The sequence below is a fragment of the Podarcis melisellensis genome (assembly GCF_964234715.1).
Source record: "Podarcis melisellensis genome assembly, chromosome: 8".
NCBI classification, from domain to species: Eukaryota; Metazoa; Chordata; class Lepidosauria; order Squamata; family Lacertidae; genus Podarcis; species Podarcis melisellensis.
This window is the reverse complement of record NC_138540.1, coordinates 63,975,003-63,990,961: the sequence shown is the minus strand read 5'-3', so window position 1 is coordinate 63,990,961 and position 15,959 is coordinate 63,975,003. Positions and strand designations below refer to the sequence as shown.

At 44.9% G+C, this 15,959-nt stretch overlaps 1 long non-coding RNA gene across 2 annotated transcripts in view; it reads left to right on the top strand.

The window, feature by feature from the left end:
• Positions 1-11,420, top strand: part of LOC309375661 — a 61,724-nt gene extending 50,304 nt beyond the window's left edge. For both annotated transcript variants that reach the window (XR_014170979.1, XR_014170980.1), the window contains one exon: positions 8,155-11,420. This is a non-coding gene — a long non-coding RNA (uncharacterized lncRNA). The remainder of the gene's footprint in view (positions 1-8,154) is intronic.
• Positions 11,421-15,959: the final 4,539 nt, after the last annotated feature.

Below are 15,959 nucleotides of genomic sequence, written 5' to 3'. Positions count from 1 at the left end.
CAGATATGCCACTTAATCCGGCCATAAAATCGGCACCATGAGCTCATTTTAATGGGCGTCAGCAAGATTGATTGGCAGAGGTCTAAGGGTTAGAGCAGCAATGCGCAAGCCAGACCACTAATGCACTTGCAAACTCTTTGGAGCACTTTGAGGCAAGTTAAACAGAAAGTGCCCTGCAAACCGCACGGAGCCCCATTTTGCTCAAGCCACTTAAAAAAGACTCTAAAGCTAATGCAAGGCTCTGCAACAGAGCAGGACATTACAATGATGGAGGTGTCTTACTTGGTTAAATTAAAATCAACAAGCAAAGATGCATATGCTCTGAATATTTCTTAGTATCTCTCCAGGTGTTCCAGAAGCTGCTGGGAACATCTTATGAAGAAGACACTGACCTTTGGGCTTAGAAAATGTTGGTTTTCAGTGACCATTTGTTTTCTGCCAGGCCCAGCCTCAGACACGTTGGTGCCTGAGACATAGCATTTCAGTGGCACACACCCATATATTTATGGGACATAATCAGGGATGGGGGTGAAATTTGTTCAGATGGCATTTTAATGCAAACATACCTAATTGGCCCTTCCCAAACCAATACATGAATTGAAATGCCAGACTGCTCCTTTGAAATTTGCAAGTCTCAGAATTTTTGCAATGCATTCCTCCAACCCTGTCTATATATATAAAATAGATAAATATGTTAGGGGAAAGTGTGCGCATAAATGCCTATGTTAGTAAAAATAAGAAACAAAAATGTATTATACTGGGGAAGATTGCTAAAATACGTATCTTAGGAGAAATATGAAAGAAAACGCATTTGAAGTTTCAAACTGATTCAGAAACGGGGGAAACTGGATTTAAGATTGGAAAAATAAGAATCAGAGCCAAACCAAAACTAACAAATTTCTCCACCCCTAAGGACAGCCCACTGGGAAATTCTCCTGCACAAGGCCTGCTGAAGTGAACTGGGGCTGTAAAAAAGCACTTTTGCACAGTTCCAGTTTATTCAAAGGAGCTTCGTGATGGATTGTGAGTCAGATCTGTCTGTCTTGCAGACACCCCTTACGTGTTTTGGCTGTGTGTTTGGAGAGGGTGAGAAGGGGCTGTGTGTACATATCAACTTATACACACAGAGTTCCTCCACACAAGCGGGGTGGTGGTCTTGAGCTCACTGACTGTGTGGCTGGCGGGAGGCATAGTTAGCTCCCATTGCTGTACAGCCCCTATGGCATATTTATTTTACCTCCTTTAAACATGTGAGGGAGTTCAGAAGCCCACTAAATCTTGTCTTATACACTTTAAACAGTATTTAAAGCAGTGTTTCCAGAGTGGTTTAGCAACCAATCCTCCTTCACAGGGAACTCTGGAAATGGTAGCTCTATGAAAGGAACAGGGGTCTCCTAACAACTCTCAGCACCCTTAGCAAGCTACAAGTCCCATGATTATTGGGGGAGGGGGAGCCATGGCTGTTTAAAGTGTGTTAAATGTCTTGTGTAGATGGGGCCTTATATTAAGACCATTCATTGCTTTAGGAAGGTATCATGGATACCACAAAGGTGTCCATGGATTCGTGGATTTAATGGATCAATAACTCTTGGTGGGGTACATTTTAGTGATGCTCATCTCAAACAGTAATGTCGGTTCATGTTGCCTGTGCTACACGAGTAGAAATCGATGGGGCTTTTTTCTTTGGCCCCTATTAGATTGCTTTCATCCAACCGACTTGTTTTTCTGTACTTGGTTATTGGTGGTTATTACTGCTAACACAGCAGTTTGACTTCACCCCCAGAGGCACACTCCACTGTCTCTCAAAACAGATGGATACCAACATTTATATTTATATGCCACTTTTCCACATATGTGTGGCCAAAGCAGCTTATAGCACAACAAGATAATAGCAAAAATCCATATCAGTACACCTGGGGCACTGCTAACAGTGTAACATTTTAAGTTCATTATAAAAAAGCCAGCAGAGCAGCTGAATGTTTTATTCCAGTGAGAACTGGGTGTACGAACTGATGTGGTGGGTGCAAGGAGTGGTGTGATTGTTGAGTGATTATGTTATGTGTGGGTGGTTTAGATTCATTTTGTGAGTGTGAATGTGTACTGTATGTTTGGGGTGAATGTATTCTCTTATTTTTTGTTGTTGTTGTAATGTTCATGAGATTTTCATGATGATAGATACTATAGTAATGCCACAGTTTGCTGTTGCAGCCATTGGTCTGTCCAGTTTTGCCTCTGGCCCCACCCAACAATGGAACACAGCCCCCAAATGGTTGCTTATGTGGCCCCTGGGCTGCAAAACCTGCCCACTCTGGTACATTTGAGCCCGATGCTGTGGGTTAAACCACGGAGCCTAGGACTTGCCAATCAGAAGGTCGGCAGTTCAAATCCCCGTGACGGGGTGAGCTCCTGTTGCTCGGTCCCAGCTCCTGCCAACCTAGCAGTTCGAAAGCATGTCAAAGTGTAAGTAGATAAATAGGTTCTGCTCCGGCGGGAAGGTAAACGGCGTTTCTGTGCTCTGGTTCGCCAGAAGCGGCTTAGTCATGCTGGCCACATGACCTGGAAGCTGTACACCGGCTCCCTCGGCCAGTAAAGCAAGATGAGCGCCGCAACCCCAGAGTCAGCCACGACTGGCCCTAATGGTCAGGGGTCCCTTTACCTTTACCTTATACTCCTATACTTCTTTGCTGGAAAAGAAAGGAAACTCTAGTGGGTGGGTCTAGGTGTGGCCAGACAGGAGGGCAGAGGTAAAGCTGAGAGGCTGTGGCAGCAGACACCAGCAAACCGTGCCTCCTTTTGGCTCAGGCCATGACTTGTGAATCATTTAGTCAGAGGGCCAGGCCTTGTCACATGACCAGCCATCTGGTCTACTGATGTTTGACAGGTGTCTCATACCTCTGTTCGGCCATTCTGTATGTCTCTTGAAGACCCTGTGTGTAATGGTGCTGCTGCACAGGCTGTATCCCCATCTGACGGGGCCCAGGATCAGGGCCCTCCTCTAGTTCCAACAAGCTGTTGGGACAAGATGGCTGCCGCAAGGCCCTTGCAGAGACACCCACATCCCTGGACACCAATGTAGCTCCCGTGGTTAGCCAGTGGCTAATGATCTAGCCCTTGAAGTCACCATTTTGTCAGTGTTTCTTCTGTAATTAGAGATTTTGGTCTGGCCCACCAATAGGTTGAGAGATCACTCTGTGAACTTTACAAGCCTCTGAGGTTAAATGGCTGAAGAGGCCACAAAGACTCAATAAATTAAAAAACAACACGGCAGCAGCATCAACCCCAGTGTTTTTATCTAACAAGGGAGCCTTGCGTCTTCATTTAATCCTGATGAAGGCCGTTGGATTAAGTGGAGAAATCCCAGTATCGACGAGGGGAAATTGTGGTGATACCATAAAACACACACTAAAGCAATTAGTGGGCAGTTCTGCTGGCCTACGGGCTGTTTAATTCTGTGGTCATTCCCATCTAATGAAAACCCCACACAAAAGGAAGACACATTGGCTGTGACCTCCTCATACTTCACGCAGGCCACACGCGCACCACAGCGGTATCGAGAGTGATTTGAGGCATTGAGGGGAAAATTACTTATTGTGGGAGAGTGGGCTAATGAAACAGGGGGAAGAAGAAGAGTGGGGGGGGGGGACTGACCGAACTTAGTATGTCTGAAATAATGGGAATGTGGTTTCTGTCCCACCCAGCCTGCCCTTGCTTGTCATGGTTAAAATATTGCAATTGGACATCCCTCCCCCACCACTCCCCTCTAGCTAGCTTCTTAATTATAATAAACCAGCTATTTCTTTGTAGGAGAAGCTGAGGAAAGCCTGCATGTTTGGACCACAAGGGGGCAGTTTTCAACACAGAGTTTTCCAAGGATCACTCCTTGTGGATTGGTTACTGCTTGGCTCCCTCCAGCTGAATTGTGGTCACCTCCTGGGTGTTTAGAAGAGCTAAGATGCTTGAGGAATCCTGTCTTTGTGAATTCTGATCCGATCTGAACTGAACCTCAGATTTCTGGCTAATGTGTGGATTCAGAGTTATCCCACAGGTCTCCCACTTCTTGAAAGTTACAGCACCCTTCTCTGCTCACAAAATGTATCAAAACACATTTTAAAATGTGCATTTTTAGAGAAAATAAGTATAGAAATACACATTTTAACACTGAATACATTCACAATACAACCCCATACTTGATGCATTTAGATAATTGAAATTTCACTGATATTCCCAAGTAAGAACACAACCATACCTTACATTTAAAGCACATGACTTCCCCCAAAGAATCCTGGGAACTATAGTTTATCTCTGATAGGTAAACTTTAATACATACATAACACAGAAAGTGGGGGGGGGGGACACACACCACAAAATTTGCATACACACAATACATTTAAAGCACATCTTCCCCAAATCCTGGGTATTATCATTTACCTCTTAAAGAACTACAATTCCCAGTACCCTTCCTATGATTCTTTAGGGGGAGTGTGTGCTTTAAATATGCATTGAATGTGCTTTAGATGTAGGATGTAGATGTGACCTATAAATGAATATAGGATTGCAGCCCTAGAAATCTTATTTAAATACACAGATTTTTAAAAAAATGATATTTGTGTTGCTGCCTTGGACTGTCCTGCTACAGCTGCACTGGGTGAAGCAGTTCCTCAGCCCTGGACCTGGTACCCAGCAGCCATTTCTGATGTATTTTTCATACCTCAGGTTCTTATGGCCCTTCTGTTTGTAGCAAACTGTATTAATTGGAGTATAAGTAGAATTGTGCAAATGTGGCATGTATTGAGAAAAAAATGGAATGAACTCTGATCCTGATGTTTTCAGCACACAGAAGCACGTATTTATAGGAAATCCATGCAGGTTAGTACCCAGATAGCAAGGGACAAGTGGAATGCAATAACGGGCTAATATATGTTTAAAACATATCTTGGTGTATACCAATTAAACCATGGGTAGGCAAACTAAGGCCCAGGGGCCGGATCTGGCCCAATCACCTTCTAAATCTAGCCTGCAGATGGTCCAGGAATCAGCGTGTGTTTACATGAGTAGAATGTGTCCTTTTATTAAAAATGCATCTCTGGGTTAATTGTGGGGCATAGGAATTCGTTCATTTTTATTATTATTTTTCAAAATATAGTCCAGCCCTCCACCGGCTCCCTGCTGAAAAAGTTTGCTGTCCCCTGAATTAAACTGTCATGGCTTCACCCAAAGAATCCTGGGAATGGTAGTTTGATGAAGACCCTGAAAAATTCTCTGTTAGAAACCCTCTCCAGAACTATTCTTCCATAGCAGTGGTGCAGTTACGTAATTTTACACTCCGGGACTGAATGGTTCTTGACTTGACTTCAAAAAAAATGTGGTAAGTAGGCCAGCCCTACTGTGTCTAGAGCAGTGTTTCCCAACCTTGTGCCTCCAGCTGTTTTTGAACTACAATTCCCATCATCCCTGACCACTGGTCTTGCTAGCTTGGGATGATGGGAGTTGTAGGCCAAAAACATCTGGAGGCACAAGGTTGGGAAACACTGGTCTAGAGGTCTTCCTGCTTGTTTCGTTGTGCAGGGCCCTGGACATCTGCCCTGATGAGACCACTCTTCTGTGACGAGAGGGAATGACCGCAAAACTCCTTGAAGTCTGTAGTGTCTTTGGTCTCGGTCTCAGAACGTTATCGTCCTGATTTTGTCACACACACACACACACACACACAGAGAGAGAGAGAGAGAGAGAGAGAGAGAGAGAGAGAGAGAGACTTTGAATGCACTACACCCTAACACTTCCTTTCATCTGAGCACCATCACTCTTCAGGCCAAGCTTCCGCCCGAAATGTAGTAGCCACCCTGCCTCACTTTGGGCTTTCCAGTAACCGCGCTGTGCATTAGTCTACAGAGAGCAGATTATTATTTCCTGTAAAATCTATTTGCTCCGACCACAAGCCAGCGCTCGGGCATGATCCTTTGCTTACAGGCCTTAGCCAGCATGGTATCAAAATAGACATCAGATGGGAGAGGCTTGCTTTGCTCCTCGTGATACAACCCCTCCCCCCAAAAAACCCCAACACTCTCTTTCCTGCACATTAGTAGTTGCTGTTTGCTGATAATCGTGGATGCGTATTATGAGAAAAGTAAACTGGGCAGGGAGAAAACGAAGTTATTCACACATACAGTTGCAATCGAAATTATTCAACCCCCCCCCCCCGCAAATCAGGTTTATTATCAAAATTTGCAGACTTTCAGCTGTTTGCACAGAGCAAGCAAAAGAAAAAGGCCATTGAAATAGCTCAACGAAACGGATGTATCAAGTGGTTTCCCCAAATTCATCTGAAAATGCGACTTTGATTTGTTCATTGTAAACAGCTGAAAGTCTGCAAATTTTGATAATGACCGCTCTCCTCATCAACCAGAGGGCGCCCTTTGCGTGGCCACACACAGCACCCCCGATCCTCCAAGACTCCCGGAAGAACGCTCCTGGTCCATCTCCCCACATCTCAGCCCTTGAGGTTCCCGCCAAACCTCAGTTCAGAATGAACCAATCGTGACAGGCAGAGGCGGACCATGAAGCGGTAGTCTGCACTCCGAGCCGCTCTTTGTGTGTGTAAGGGGGAGGAACCTACTTGGAAGCCCACAGTCGGTTCCAGAGCTTCACCCACCCCTTTGTTTATGCTCTTTATTGCAGGTTAACCTCTTTACAGGTATGTGGGAGTTGCTACGGTCTTTTGATGGTTGCTGTTAAAGGACTGGGAAGGAATTTTTCCTGCATTGGCAGGTTTCGCCTTCCCTGTAGCAAAATGTCACAACTTTGGCGGTTGTAGGCCTTGGGCGGAATCCTTTGTTTCTCAACCTGTGGGTCCCCAGATGTTGTTGGACTACAACTCCCATCATTCCTAGCCAGCATGACCAGTGGCCAGGGAAGATGGGAGTTGTAGTCCAACATCATCTGGGGAACCACAGGTTGAGAACCGCTGATTTAGTCTATCTTCCCTAAATGGGGTGGGGTGGGGTTTGAAGCAGTGACACACGCCCCCTCCCACGGCGATCCCATGGTTCCCCGTTAAAGGGGCTGTGTTGAAGGGAGTCACTGGCAATATGCTGAAAGGTTGTCAGTTCGCTGCCCAGTGCTGCGGCAAAATGGGGGTCGGCTCTCTTCTTAAACATATGTCTTCCAGAGCCAGCCCACTCCCCAGACAGATCTGTTAACCCTGATGTGCCTCAGATCCCCAGCTGGGGACTGGGAGGGATAAATGCCCAATGCCTAAGCCAAGATCTTCCTGCATCTGAAAGTTTAAATAAAGTTGTGGCCAATTTTAATCCCATAACAAGTTGACATGCATCATTCAATTCACCTGGGTGGCTCCTGGGCTCGGGTGGGGTGGGGGTTGGTGTCTCCACCTGGCCATGCAATAAACCCAATTTGTAATGAGGGCTGAAATTTTTTTGATTGCAACTGTATATTGCAACTGTACAATGGCACAAATTCATGGTTACCTGATTAGCAACATGTTAGTCAACTGATTAGTTCATTGATACTTAGGTAGTTCAGTAAATCAAATAGTGTCGTGGTAGATTCTGAAGTGCAGGAGCACATCATGATAGCCTCCATAGTCACCCCTCTGCCCCAATAAGTAAAGTCTGAAAGGGAGGCAACCTTTGGGAAGCCCATAAGAAGAACCTGAGTGCAGCAGCACTCTTCCCACTTGTGAATCTCAGCAACTGGAATTCAGAGACACGCTGCATTGAGCAGTAGAGAAAAGCATAGCAATCGTGGATATTTTCATATACTGCTTTTATATATTTTATTTTGATCTAGTTTCTGTATTATTGTTTGTTTGTAAGGTGCCCTGAAAAGTTTATTGAAAGACAGAATATAAATTCTTTAAAAGGAAGGAAGGAAGGAATGTACTAATTTCCACTGTTTTAATATTGTTTTATCACATTGGATTTTGTCTTAAAATGTTGTCAGTTGCTCTAGGTTTGGTTGATGAAAAGTAGTTTGTGAATGATATCCCACAAAAGGTTCTACCACAGGTAAATCTTTTTCGGCTTTCAGGTGCCACAAGCCTCTTTGTTCTTTTTGCTGCTGCAGAGCACCGTGGCTCACCTTCTGAAATTCGCACTGATTTGGATCTGGTTTTTTCCCCTCCTCTTGCAAATCTAGGTCACTTGCCTGGTAACCCCTGAGCCTGTGGTCTTGAGGTGAAGTCTTCAGAACCCAAAGCCTCAACTGAGAGAGCATGGATGGAACCAGACTCTTTGAAGCCTGCATGTTGCTGGTTGGGGTGACTGGTGCATAACACCATTGCAACCAGTTGGTGCACCTGGGGAAAAGCACTGTGGGTAGGAGAGCGTGGAGTGGGGCTGGGCCTGCGGTGTGTGTTTCCTGAGATGAACAAAGATTGATGCAAAGTGCATGCAAGCACATGGTGACAAGTGATGACTGCTCAGCTCTGGGAGGTATAAAGGCCAGTGCTGGCAAAACGCATTTTAAAAAGAAACTGGTTCTGGTTCTAGTTCTTCCTGTCCAAAAATGAATTAGTTTCGGTTAGTTTGTTGGGCAAACTGTTTCAAGTCCATCCAAATGAACTTTTTAGTCCATAAGAAGTTCATCTTTGCCCTCCCACCTGCACTTCAAAATAATAATAATCAGCATTCAGAATGCTATAAGCTGCTGTGCTGAGTTGTAGGATCCATAAGTAAACCAGGGGCCACACACAAGGAATAGGATGTCTGATAGACAAAATGGCGACAGGTAAAGCTTCCTCTGATATACCTGAAAGACTGCCTGCCCCATAAGATCACCTAGACCATTGGGAGACATTCTGCTTGTGGCACCACATCTTATATCCAGCATGAACATGAACTAGAAATCAGTCAGCTTTCTACCCCCAAATGAACTTTTTTCACCTTCAGTTCACTTGGAAATTATGGAAACTGCTTTCAGGTTCAGAGATTTCTGAACTAGTTCAGTCAACTACATTCAATAGAAATTATTAATTCCAAGCACCGGATAAGGTCCTGTTCACAGCTCCTCAGGACCAATTCCAAGTAAGGTGACAGTGGTGTGTGGCAGCACTCAGAAGCAGCACTGCCTTGCTCTGAGCCTCAATTTAAATTCTCCTAACCATCAAAATCATTTTTCTATACGCTGCTTTTCCATTGTGAACCATACTCAGGGCTGCTCACAACATCAAAAAACCCCACAGAATTCACTCATGGTTACAAGACTATGCTAAACAGCAATAATAAAAAAACAGGCTAAAGCAATGGGAGCAGTGGCTAAAGCATGTTGGAAGGAAAGTGGATGTCATGAACTAGCAGGGCAATGGGCAATGGGGAGGAGGAAGAGGATCCCAGCGGGGGGTGTAGCTGGGACTGGGACACACCTGGGCAAGCAGGGGATGAGGAAGAAAGTACTCACAGGGTGATGGAGAATGGCATGGGGAGAGGAACCAGAGCAGCAGGACCCATCACAAGTGCCAGAGGGGCCCTTGTCTCCATGAACACAGCAGGCTCTGAGGTGTAGGGAGCAGTGGGGAGTGGCACTCTAGGAGGCTGAGGCAGGCAAAGGCCCACAGCCCAGCTCCCTAGCTGGTGAGGTGGGGCTCCCTAGTTCTAGGATTCCTCTAGTGTGATTCCTCAGCTGGCGTAGGCTTGGAACAGGTGTGGGTCACCTGCCTCATTAAGCCCAGGTGCTGCAATCAGCAGGCAAAGTACAAAAGGGAAACAGAGCTGAGGTGTTTTGTCTGCTCAGCTGCCCACAATGATGGATCTTGACTAAGATGCTCCTAGACCTCCATAGGACTGTGCTTTGGGTTTGACTCTGGACCTCAGACTTGGCTACTTGGATTGACCCAGGACTGTGTTTCCTGATCCTTGGACTTTGCTTGCATGGACTGATCCATGATCTTTGAACTTTAGACTTGACATACTGGCTTGCTGCCAGGTAGGCCAGGGATTCAGGACAGTGGGTGGTGGTTTTTATTGGGGCCCACCCACATGCTTTCTAATAATGTGGCAGCAAACTACATCTCTCATTGTCCCCTGCACCCCATCACACTCCTAGCAAGTGGTGCATCCTGATGGAGAGAGGGAGGGGGGAATCTTTCCACTCTGCTCCCCCTGTGCCTTCATTACTGCTCTAACGAACAAGTTAAGGAATGGGAAGTGGGAGTGTTTCTGGTTGGTGGTCATGTATGTGGGGAAATCTGATGGGGAGAGGGGAAGCTGGAACTTCTTCTCCAGCTCAGATCAAAATCTGAGCTGGAGGAGAATTTGGGGGCTTGTAAAGCTTTCCTGGTTATGAGGGTGTCTTCAATTAAGGGTGGTGAAACCTGCCACTCTGGAGAAAAATGTGCCCTTCCACGCCTCTTTATCTGGTCCTCAGGGCTCTCCCTGGCCCATGCCCCCTTCCTGACCATGGCCTTCTTCAGCCGTGCTCCACATCTTCCTCAAGTGGCTTTACTTGGCTGAAATGTAATAACGCCTCTTCCTTGCCTAAGTGGCAGATGGATCAATGTGTGCTGGGTGGGTATAGAAACTTCTGGATTTTGTGTGGTAGGTATTCGGCATGCCTTACAAAAGTACGAGTCACATCTATCTGCTGTTTTGTCCGTGTTGGCCCCTTGCCACCCACTTTGCCTCCGGCTTAGCCCACCACAAATTTGGGGCCCCCATAAGGTTGCTTAAGAGGGAAAGCAGCCAGGAGATTGGTGGTAGGATGATGACAAGTGATCAGAGGGAGAAGCCACAAATTTGCATGCTCTGACATTAAAACTGTGGGCAAGGGTGAGGGCTGAACTGAAACCTTTCTACCTGATGTGCTAGATTACTATTTGTAGGGGGTTTTTTTGTTTGTTTGTTTATGTAGGGAATCAGTAAAAAATAATAATTCTTCATTTGTGTGGTAAAGCCCAATCTGCCATCTCAGGACTCTTCTGCAACATTCTGCTTCATATAAGGATGCAACAGGGAGGCTGTAAAAGCATGGGAAGAGGAAAAATACAATAATTCGGTAAGATTTCTTACTCAAAAGTTGCTCGGTTTTTCAATATGTTGCAATTTCTAAAAGGGGGATTTGGGCCTCTTACAAAGGCCTTCTCTCCCTGACTTTGTCTCTCAGCTAGCATCCTGTCTCACAGCCTGGGTGCTGTGACATTTCTCTGAGGTAACAGGTGCACAAAAACCACTCTGAGGGCCATCAAAAAACCGATGACTTCCCTCCTTGTATAGACTTCTCCTTTCTGAGGCAGAAAAAGAAGATGTGGTGTCTTTGAGAAGCCGGCCTTGCGTGCTGGGGCCAAACCCTCACTCTGTCTGGCGGCGGCTGTTATCTCCGCTTTTTAAAAATTGTTTTATTCCTTTTTTAAAAAACACCGGAAACTGTTTTTGTCATGTCTGTGTTGACACAATAAACATTAAGATTCATTCTTTGGGGCTTGGGGTGTGAATGCATGGAATTTCCCAAGACAACCGTGCAAGTTGTTAGAGTAGACGGTCCTTTCATGAAGGCCCATCTGAAACAACATTGATGCCTGTGGAGGAGAATCCAAAATGGTGTCCCATCTTATGCTAATTAGCATGGGGGCGCAATCCATGGGAAGCACATGGCTTCTCCCAGTTAATCTTTGAAACTGTAGCTTACCCCTTATAGAGCTACAATCCCGAGCATCCTTAACTACCTGCAGTTCCCAGGATTCCTTGGGGGAAGCCATATGCTTTGAGTGTATGGTGTAGATTGGCTTGTCACTTCTTGGCTTCAGCTGAACTCCATCAACACAGTTTTCACTGTGTTTAACAGACTACTTGGGGAAAGTGTTGACCACACAGCCACAAACAAGTTTGGGGCTGTGTTGAAGTTCTGCCAGATTGAGATTCAGCCGTAAGAGCCCTGCTTTGCAAAAATGTTAGGCAAAATTGCATCTAAAAATATGTAAAGATAGGAGACAGTTGCTTAAAAATGTTGGTGAATTTTCACAAGGACTTTTAAAAAAAAGCACACTGATGTAAAAATGTGGAGAGCTGAAGGTTGCAAAAATGAGAAACTGGAATTGACATATTTGCCCATCTCTAATTAAGAGGAAACTGGCCAACACCTGTCCCATCTATGTTTGTACTTGTGGAGTACTGACTGTTGTTATGAGGCACACCATGCCCCAAATTTCAGGAGAGACGGATAGCAATGGGAAGCCACCTTATACCAAGTCAAACCATTGGTCCATATCGTGCAATATAGTCTGCACTGAATGGCAGCAGCTTTCCAGGGTTAGAATCTCTCCCAGCCCTACCTGGAGATGTCAGGAATTGAAGCTGAGACCTTCTGCATGCAAAGCAGATGTTCTCCCACTGAGCTATGGCTTTTTCCTTTGCCAGACTTTTGCTTCCCTTGGGCCCAGCAAATGGTTGGTTTTTCCTGTGAAATGCCTGACATTGTTATTCCAAGGTAGCTTTAGCAATCTCAGCTGGGCTAGAGGGTACAGGTGATGATCTGAGGCTGCCTCATACTGAACCAGCCCATTGTTAGCCCGTCTAGTTCAGGAGGGTGCCCACTGATGCAGTGCCATACAAGAGGAAATGTATCACCACAAAAGAGGACACAGATGTGTACAAAATGTTGCACATGCCAATTTAGAAACTAACAACTAAAAAGAAGTATAAGCCATTTCACTATAGTTGGGAAGACTGTGACCTGCAGGTGACCTTTGTGTGCCTACTCAGTCTGCTGGCCAGGTGCTGTTGTGGATGGGCAACCTCAAGACCCCTTGTGTTCTCCTTTCCAGTGGCGTAGCATGGGGGGTGCAGGGGGGGCGGCCGCACCGGGCACAACATCTGGGGGTTAAGGGTTAGGGGGCGCAAATCCACGGGTTAGGGGGCGCAAATTACTTGCCTTGCCCCGGGTGCTGACAACCCACGCTACGCCACTGCTCCTTTCCAATGGTTCTTTATTTTTAATCCAGACTTGGCTTGTAGAGGAGGAGTGGGGAACTTCTGGCTTACCTGTCCCTCAAAACTGCTTAACTACAGCTCCTGGACACTGGCAATACTTGCTGGAGCTGATGGGAGCTTTTGTTCAACTTCTGGAGGGCCTAAGGTTCCCTACCCCGGCTTATGTGACAATTCCACCCATCCTTCCCAGGTTGAACAGATGAAACACTACAGAGAGAATGTGGGTGCTTCTGACAAAGTGCCACTGAGTCTTTTGGTATGATGCTACTGAAGGGAAAATACTGTGTCTCTAAATCTAACCCTTCCCCTCATTATGCTCTATATGGGTGACACCAATCCAAAGGTCCAGATGTTTGTAGGTGCAACTCCCATCCTTGAACACTGGCCATGCTTGCTGGGGCTGATGAGAGCTCATTCAAGGTCACAAGTTCCCCACTGCTGCTTTGTTTGAAGTCATCCTTTATTTGAAGCTCTGTCCAGCTCTAGGGTAAAGTTTGAGAAGAGGACGGGTCCTGAAGTTGCCCATCTAGTTAGCACATGGACAGGAGATCAAGTAGGCACACTGCTTGCCTGGCTGTGGACTTGTTTATCCTCACTATGTTGTGATGCATCATATTTCTGTTTAAATGATAGTTGTCAATATATGTGCCTCTGTACATATAAATGAGTGTGTGCAATTTTTCAGGCAAGTTGGTGCCCTCTTTCATCTTTTTTGTGACGTCCACATTTTGAGTGATGAATAAGTGGCCACCCTGCTTGCAGCTGGCTATGCCTGGCACAGCTGCATGAATTCTTACTGTATGTTTGCTTGTGGAACAGATGGATGCAGCTGGTTGAGTGGGTGGGGAGCAGAAACTAAGTATGTTCAAAAGAGGAAGACTCAAGGCTCAGTGGTCGAGCACCTGCTCTGCATGCAGAAGGCCTCAGGTTCAGTTCCTGGCATCTTCCTTGATCTTGGGAGGTGATAAAGAGACCTGCCAGAGACCCTGGAGAGCTGCTGGCAGTCAGAGTAGATGGCACTGGGCCAGATGGGCCAGCGATATGGTTCAGCCTAAGGCAACCTCATATGTGTCAATGTAAGAGCATAAGAGCCTGCTGGATTGGATCAGTTCAATGCCCCATCTAGTCTAGCATCCTGTTCTCACAGTGGTCTACCAGATACCCATGGAAAACCCACAAGCAGGGCCTTTTGAAGAGCAAAGGTATTCACAGGGATAGAACCTAGAAGAGTTGGTGGCATGCAAATTGAGAATTAGGGATGGACAAATCTGACAATTTCGGTTTTTCTGTTTCTCATTTCCCCAGTCTTCAGTTCTCCACATTTCTACATCAGCTTGTGAATTTTCCTTTTTTTAAAAAAAGTCTGAAGATTCAGCAGCATTTCTCCTATAACGTACATGCATGTATGCAATTCTGCCAAGACACATTTTTGCAAAGCATCCTCTAATGTAATTCAACTTTCTATGTTAATTTCACAAATATATGCATTTTAATGCACACTTTGCCCCATCATATGCATTCTTGTACAAGTGGCTGCATTGCAAAATTTGGAGAGATGTAAATTACAGAGAGCGGCTGCGTTTTGGTTCTCATGTTGCTTTGGAAAGTGTGAATTATGTAGATTTGTCTTTAAATGTTATCTGAAATGAATTTCTTCCCCATCCCTAGAGAATCTTTTGCTCCCTTTAATCTTTTTGGCTGTTCCATGCAGTGTGAAAAGGGCGTTGCTACTATTACAGGATGATTTAAAAGTCTTAGAGACTAATCCAGTGAGCAGGTTTTGAGAGCCATCTCACTCTGGTGCCCACTATTTAATAGAGATGGGACCTATGGCTGGGTGGAAGCCACAGCTGTAGGACAAATCTAAACTCAGATTTGTAGGGGTGGGCAGTGAAGGCTCAGTTGTGGTTTGGGATGGATGAATCAATTTATTTCTGGTCTGCATTCATTTGTAAATTCATTCCATCTTGTTTCCACAAATAATCTGTGACTTTTAAAAAGTACACCACATGAGCATTCTTTTTTTAAAAAAGTATTTAAATATGTATTTACTTTTTAATAAAAACATCTCTTAAGCAGTTTACATAAATTGTATAAAATATTTGTTCAAAAATAGCAATAAAAACAGACTTTAAAATGGACATAATAAAATTATAAAAATATAGATAAAACCAAACATTTAAAAAACTATGCACATATTAAAAATTGCACACCTGAGTATCACAAAATATTATTGAAATATGTATTTTATCTAGTGCACACATTTCTAAATGTATTTTACCCTGTAATACATACTTTAATACATTTTAGTACGTGGTTTGAGTCAAGAATTGTATCACAACATTCAAAGAAGTGTGACTTCTGAAGGATAATTACTTTCTGATCAAGTGAAATTAACCTCCATTCCTATTGATGTGTAGCGCAGTCTCTGCATGTGCTGAGACCCCACTGAGTTTGTTTTTGCGTATGTTTCCAGACTGTCCCTTTTCATGGAAATGGGTTCCAGAGCTGAGCCCTGCTGAAGAGCCCTAGTTCAAAGCCCTGTCCATTTCTGCCAAACCTTCTTTCTTCCTCATTCAGAAGCAGTACTTCTTGAGGAGTTCGTTCTCTTTCGTTCACATGAACTGAGCTAGTCTGCATCTCCCAGACAAATGTGCAGACAGGATCCTTCAGATTTCATACTTCTCCAAATTTTGCAGTGTCGTTCTCAGCTCTACAAACACACCAAAATGCACACCATGTGCATTTTAGGATAAAATAAGTTTATAAACTGGAATTTTGTGAGAAAAATATGCATTCTAAAAGTGAAGTTCTTTAAAAAAAATGCAGATTACTGCAGCAAGGGGATGGAACAGACATGAATAAACACATTTGAGGAGGAAGTCCCGTCAGTTGCTGGCAGCCTTGGTGGCGTCCCATTTTCAGCCTGGCTGGATGAAGCCATGGGGAGGTTAGAAGCTGATTGCCGTAGTGACAGCTAGACTCGGTGCACACCTCAAAACTCACTGCAGTTCAATAAAT